We start from the raw sequence: 7,307 nt of genomic DNA on the forward strand, positions 1-7,307 counted from the left end.
GTTATGTAATACCGAAGAGAAAAAAAGAGATGGAATGAAAAATGTCAGTATTTTTTAGAGAGTTTAATATTGTTTAGAGAGACTGGGAAACGTTTAGTAAAATTCAATACTTGAGAGACTCTGCAGCTTTGAGAAATGTAGTTAGGTGTGACATTTGGTATGTTGGATATTGCCTAATTTTGACTTTGAATTGCTTTTTCGAAATTGTTTTTTTCATTTATTTCGCGTTAAACAATTGCAATGGTATTGAAAGAGATATTTTAATTAAAATGGTTCTTAATTAAAGAGCATAAAAAATGTTTTGGGGGAAAATTAGTAAGCAAAAAATAGAATAGAAATTACATATTAGCTGCGAACTTGCTGAACTCTAATTAATTACATTAGTTAAATATTCATCATACTCCAAATAATGACATTAGTTGAATACTCGTAACACTCCAGTTAATTATATTAGACCCGTTATACTTCAATTAATGTGTTAGTAGCTGAATACCCGGTATACTCCAATTAATTATATTAACCGAATACCTATACTCCAATTAATGTCATTAGCTGAATACCTGGTATGCTCCAATTAATGATATTAACTGAATACCCGTTATACTCCAATTAATGTTATTAGCTGAATACCTGGTATACTCCAATTAATTATATTAACTGAATACCCGTTATACTCCAATTAATGTTATTAGCTTTATACCCGGCACACTCCAATTAATTATATTAATTAAATGCTAACCGACTAGCATTAAATAAAGTTTAAAAAAATATTTATTAAAAGTTATTTTTTGCATGGAATTATCTTTGGATAAACGAATTTTATAATTGTGTGTAAAAAGTTTTCAATACGCTTAAGAAGTTCTCGAGATCTAGGGAAATACGTAAAAAGTGAAATTAACATTAAGGGGTTCAAACTTTGGAAAGCTCTCCTGACCAAACTATTGCAACCATTTTTCCCAGATTCCAGAATATTAACGGATTAGAAATCCGAATCCGTTTAAAAAAAAGGCAGGTTTATTTAGAGAAAGTACGTGTTTGTGTCTGATTTAGTAACTTAAAATATCGTTTGCACTGATTAACATATTTGAGGTCACCCCCTCAAAGCATTAGGATTGTGTCCTAGAACGTGAAGATCTGATCATCAGATCAAAAATTGTTCAGGGTGGCCAAATTTGATTTAATATCTAAGTTTTGTGCTATAATTAAAAATATGTATTAAAAATATGAGACCAACACTGTCTACTTGCACCAAAACGGAGGAAATGTTATCTGGTATTTTAAATTCAGTGCAGAATTTAAAAAGAAAAAAAGAACTTTGATTTCAGGTTTTTGCTTAAGTAAATGAAAAAGTTTTATTTAATGTATAGATGACGCATAGATGATGCTTTTCATACCATATGTAAATTGAACATGAAATAAAGCATTCGAAAATTTAACAATTGTTGTAAAAAAATTAACAAATTTATTGAACAGGAAAAGCAAATTAAAAAAACATTGTTTTTTCTTATAGATTTCATTTGAGCCGCGATGGCTCAGGGGATAGAGCGTTCCCCTTTCAATGAAGCGAACCGGGTTCGAATCCCAGTCGATATGAATTCCGCATCCGGCTTGCACCGACCACAGTGCTGACGTGAAATATCCTCAGTGGCAGACGGATCATGGGTTAGAGTCCCGTTGCTGTCAAGATGACCGTGGGAGGCTCTCGTGGTCTTCCTCTCCATGTAACGCAAATGCGGGTTAGCTCCTTCAAGAAGTTTTTCACGAAGGCAAATTTCTCCCGATACTTAATCCAGGAGTTCCCTTGTCTTCTGGATTGGGTTCAAAATTACAAGGCTACGGAGTTGTACATTAGTAGTCGTTAACCCATAAAGTTGGGTCGGCTGTTCTGCGTGGGTTATAATTATAATTATAGATTTCATTTCGGTCTCTAGGGTATCGGGAACTGGTCCCGCAAACATTATCTGTTATTATAAATTCTTTACTAAACTTATTATGTTGCGCAATTGAGGATTTAAAAATGTTTGATCGGTCTTCGCTTCATTGGTATGGAAGGGGTGAAAGTACAAAAGAAAGCAATGATTCGAAGTGGCCTTCGATTTCCGCTCAAATCAACATGATTACAATCACCTTGCAACCTTGAAAGGAAGAAGTCTGGGCTTGACCACGCCCTGACCTACTTGAAGATCTGAATTTCCTGAAGGGCGAAAAATATTTTCTAAAAAATACCGTTATGCACATGACACTATTGTGGTGACATTTTTTTCTCTTCCACACAGAAGTTTGTTTACATTTCAATTCATTCGCGCGTTTCATTTCCTTGTTAATAATTTTTACATTCTAAAAAGTTTTAGCATTCCATCTGCTTTTGGCTTTAAAGTTTATCAAGGAAAATTAATAAGTAACTTATTTTATTTTCAATTATAATTTATTGGATTTCTTTGATTTGTTAATTTTTATAAGTTATTTTAATTTTCAAATTAATCTATTACTGGCTTATCAAATCACTTATAAGACCGAATTTTCTCCGTTTTGAACGCTTCGAAATATAAATTACCTAAAGTGTAGAATATCATTTTAAAGGTATAAACTTTTCATCTAAAAATTGTTCTACGGTGCAAAATTTTTTATAATAAAATTTTTTTAATTTTTAGATTTCTATTTTAATGAAAAATAGTTTTTCTTTTAAATTGCGTTTCAGAAATTTTAAAAATAAAATCATTCGATGCAAACATACGTATTTGCACTTATTTACGTTACTCTCGAACTAAAATATAGATAAATAATTTTTAAACTTCATTACAGCGTTTATTTTCATCATTATAAAGGGATTTTTGATACCTATAATATGTTTATAGGTTTTTATGAAGCTAAATGGACAGTGATTCAATACTTACTATTAGACATATAATTATTTGAAACAAATACCGTTGGATTTTTAGAATTATTTCTGGCTTCAATTTACAGGTCATCGTCGGTTCGTGCATGTTTCTTTCTTTACAATAATTCTTCAAACATGATACTGTTTTGCCATGTTCATAGCTTTATCCCTCATATAATGAACCTGACATTGTTAACTTCATTAAATGATAAAAAAAATAAGAGGCAGGCCACGTTATCAAAATGGATGGATATCGTACCATAAAAAGAGTTTTCAATGCCAGACTAGTTGGCATACAAAAAAGAGGCAGCCCGAATTTGAGATGGCCTAGAAAAAGACTTTTTGGTCTTAAAAACTAAAAACTTTAAAACGCTAGCAGGGAAAAGGATAGCCTGGAAAGACTTCTTGAAAATGCAAAGGCCCACCCTGAGCTGTCGAGCCATTGATGATGATGATGCTCATATTGGGAATGTAAACTTATAAAACAAGGATAAGTTACAATAATCAAACATGGTCCTTAATTTAGCAGTCGAAGAGCTTCGTAGGATGGGACAAATTTAAAAGTGCTCTTCAGGAGCTTATGTAGAGATGGACAAAACCTTTAGCTTTGTTATACTCTTTTCTTTTTTGGTGTCAAACACAGTTTATAATACCATTCTATTTTATTGTTTATGTAATATGTCAGTTCACTTTCTTATATGGGGTCTAGTTTGGCGAATTATTTATAACACATCTAGTGCATTGAACTTTTAAGCATCACATTGCTAGATTGAGTAATGAAATATTCTACAGCTAAAAAGAAAGGAAATTTTCTTAAAATTTGGAAATTTAGAACTGATTAATTGTATTACTTAACAAATTTTTTAAGAAATTATGTGGAACGTCGTGTCATTTATTTTCCAAATATTGCAGCTTTGATTTATTTTTNCTAAATCTTGTTTTTTTTTTTTTTTTTTTTAAACTATGTAACTGTTGGTATTTTGCAGCTTTGATTGCAGCTTTGATTTATGTTTTCTTTTTTTAAAACAAAAATATGTAACTCTTGATATTTTTTACTTTTAAAATTATTTTTAACTTGACTTAGAATTACTGAATATTTTGTGGATACATAATAAGAAATAAAATCTTAAAAAAAATATTCTAAACGTTTTTGTTATGAGGAATCGAATTTTAAAAAAGTCAGATATTTAATCAGATTTTTCAGGGACTATTTGATCGATTTCGTTCAAATTTCGTATTTTGTCAGATAAAATTACGTTCTTTAAAATAGTGTAAAAATTTTTATTCTTTGCAATTCAAAATTTCTTAAATTATAACTAAATAAAATAATAAATGATCAACAAAAACTATTTTATGCATGATAAACACATTTAATAATTGTGTACAGTAAATTCGCTTAAAGATTTCTTGAAAAATGGCGAAATTCACAAAAAGTAAAATTAGCATTAAGAGGTGTAAACTTTCGACAGCTTTCTTAAATTATTAAGAACGTATTTCCCAGATTTCGGCTATCCCATATATTTTGAAGGTAAAAAATCCAAATACGTCAAAAAAAAGGTATATTTATTCATGGAAAATACGTTTCTGGGTCTGATTTCGTAACTTAAAATCTCGTCTGACATTAATTAATTAGCATATTAGAGATCACCCCCTCAAACTTTTAAGATTGAGTCCTAGACTGTGAATATTTGATGATTAGATCAAGAATTATTCTAGGTGTCATTGCTGTTGTAGGAAAAAATGAAAATGTGCTCAATGTGCAATGTGTTGTACATAGAATTGTGTAAAAACTGTCCTTGATAAATCTATGCTAAAATAAAAGCAAATTAAAATGGCAAAAAAATACGAAGATGACTTTCCTCAGATTTTTTTTTTGCTATGATTGTATTTATATCTATAATTTGAAATCAATTTACTAATGATTTTTGATTTATTTTTTATTATTTATATTTGACTATTATTTACATTTTTAAACTTGTTTTTACTTTATTTTTAAGTGTTATCCTAAAATTACATTTATCAATGGGTTAAAGGGTCTCTCCATAAAAGTAGGAAGCTTTTATTATCAGTTCTAGAACCAACAGGTGTTAAGACTCATTAGGAGAAATTTGTAAAAGAAAAGAATAAAAATTCAAACTGGAAAGTTTCAAGAAATTACGATTTAAGGGGGAGGAGGGAGGAAGAGAAACTCATCCTCTCCTCAAGAAATTGGTTTTTTTTTAAAGAAATATTAATCTAATTATATTATTCTATTGTTTAGTTGCCTTAAAATTAAAAACAATTTGCACATTTTTTTTAAATAGCAGCTGAAATTTAAGATTTCAGTGGGAAGAATATCATCCTCAGGGGATGAGAGCTATTTCTTTTTTATTAATATAATCCAAGAGTTCATTTAATTACTCAACAATTAGAAAATTAACATGCATAAATATTGTATTTGGAATAGAAACTAAAATTTATAATGTTAGGAGGAGGTTTGTACAATGTCATTTTTAGAGCACGAAAACTAATCTTTATTTTCTACAGGGTCTAAATAAGCTAAATTCCAATTGCTTATAAATGTGAAAAAATGCAAAAATTTATTTGCAAACAACATAGAATTTTTTAACTTTTTTAAGAGAAGGGCATAAAATGTCATTCTCAGGAAGAGAGATTAATTTTTGTACTACAAAGATCCATACAAACTACATTTCAACATTTAATTGCTTAAAAATTGAAAAAAAAATTAAGAGAAAAAAATTTATTTGGGAAGAAACGTATGGTTTTTTGGCGGTGAGGATGTAAAGTTATCCTCGGGAAAAACGAATTTTTCCTCGTTACTAAGTGACACATACATTTATATTCTAACATTATTGAGTTGCTTAAAAATAGAAAAAAAATACTTAAAATGTTGTTTTTAAGGTATTTAAAACTCATGATTTTTGGCAGAGGGAAGTCATACTAGAGGAAAATGAATTATTGTTTTTCAGTACTAGAATCTCGATAAGTATGCTCCAGTATTTAATTATTTGGAAAATGAAAGAAAAAACGAGCTTAAAATATTGTTTAGAAAACACTTTATAGTTTAAGAGGTAAATGTGGGTCGGGATATCCTGGTTGTCAGGGCGCTGGACTCACGTAGAGTTCGTATCTAGCCGACTGAAGACTCCCCGTGTAGTAAATTGTGACTTTCGCATGTTAAGTTGTTCGAGTCACAAAATACTCCATGTTCCCATAAAAAATTATACCTCTATGGGTACTGAACTGGTGATTGATCGTTCTCTGGCTCAGGACAAAATTACGATCTGTATATGAATGAATGTATGGATGGATCTACTCTATAAACGGGTGTGGCAGAAGTCGAATTCTTAGCCATAGAGGGCGCCACTGGAAAACATGAACAATCGCACTTCTTGCCTTAATGGCCTACGACAACAGCAACAAGAGGGAAATGGGGGGTAATGTACTCCTCAGCAAATAGATTATTTTTTATTAGTAGAATCTATGGGTTATTTTCCATCATTTGATTTCTTTAAAACCAAAAAATGCACCTAATAAAGTTTTATTTATGAAAGTTTTAGGAGGGAAGGACCCATTCGGGGTGGGGGGACTTATTTTTTTTCTATTGCAAGACTCCATACACGTATTTTCTCGAAATTTCAAAGCTTTAGAAATTTTTCCATTAATTTTTATAATTTGAATCTACAGTACGCAAAATATGGCACACTCTGAATTATATTTGATCTAATGATGGGATTTTCTTGTACTAAAACTCAATCTTTATAGTTCGGAGAGACTATAAATAAGCTAACTAATTAGTGAATAAGATATTTTAAATTTAGCCGGCCAGGTGGCAGAGCGGTTAGCATGCCTGACTGTGAAGTCGATGGCTGCGGGTTTGAATCCTGCACTGGGCATGGATGTTTCTCTCTGTGTGTTGTCCTCTATTGTGTGATGTGTGAATGTGGCCCACCCTATGAATGGGTATCTGTGGTAGTGTGGCATTGGTAATGTTGCTCGCCTCCGTGACTAAGGTTCACAGGTGCTCACTGGCTAACTTTAAATGAGCAAAACTTCTGGCAAACGAAAGTTCAGTACCTGCCATTAGAAAAAGAATTTTAAGTTACGAAATCAGACATAAAAACGCACGTTCCCTGAATAAACATACATTTTTTTTTACGGATTTAGATTTCTGACCCTCGAATGAAGCGATCTGGAAAATATGATCCTAATAATTTGGTCTGGAGAACGGGTGAAAGTTTCGACTCCTTAATGTTGATTTTACTAATTTTTTTACATAGAATTTTGAATACATTTTAAATATCATACATTCTATAAAAGATCTTTGCGTTTTCGTGTCTGATTTCGTTGCTGAATATGTCGTCTGAAATAACTAATTAGCATATTAGATTCCCTGGAACCATTCAGATTGTGTCTTCGACCTTGAAAA

Source organism: Parasteatoda tepidariorum, chromosome 4 (genome assembly GCF_043381705.1).
Source record: "Parasteatoda tepidariorum isolate YZ-2023 chromosome 4, CAS_Ptep_4.0, whole genome shotgun sequence".
In the NCBI taxonomy this organism is placed as follows: domain Eukaryota; kingdom Metazoa; phylum Arthropoda; class Arachnida; order Araneae; family Theridiidae; genus Parasteatoda; species Parasteatoda tepidariorum.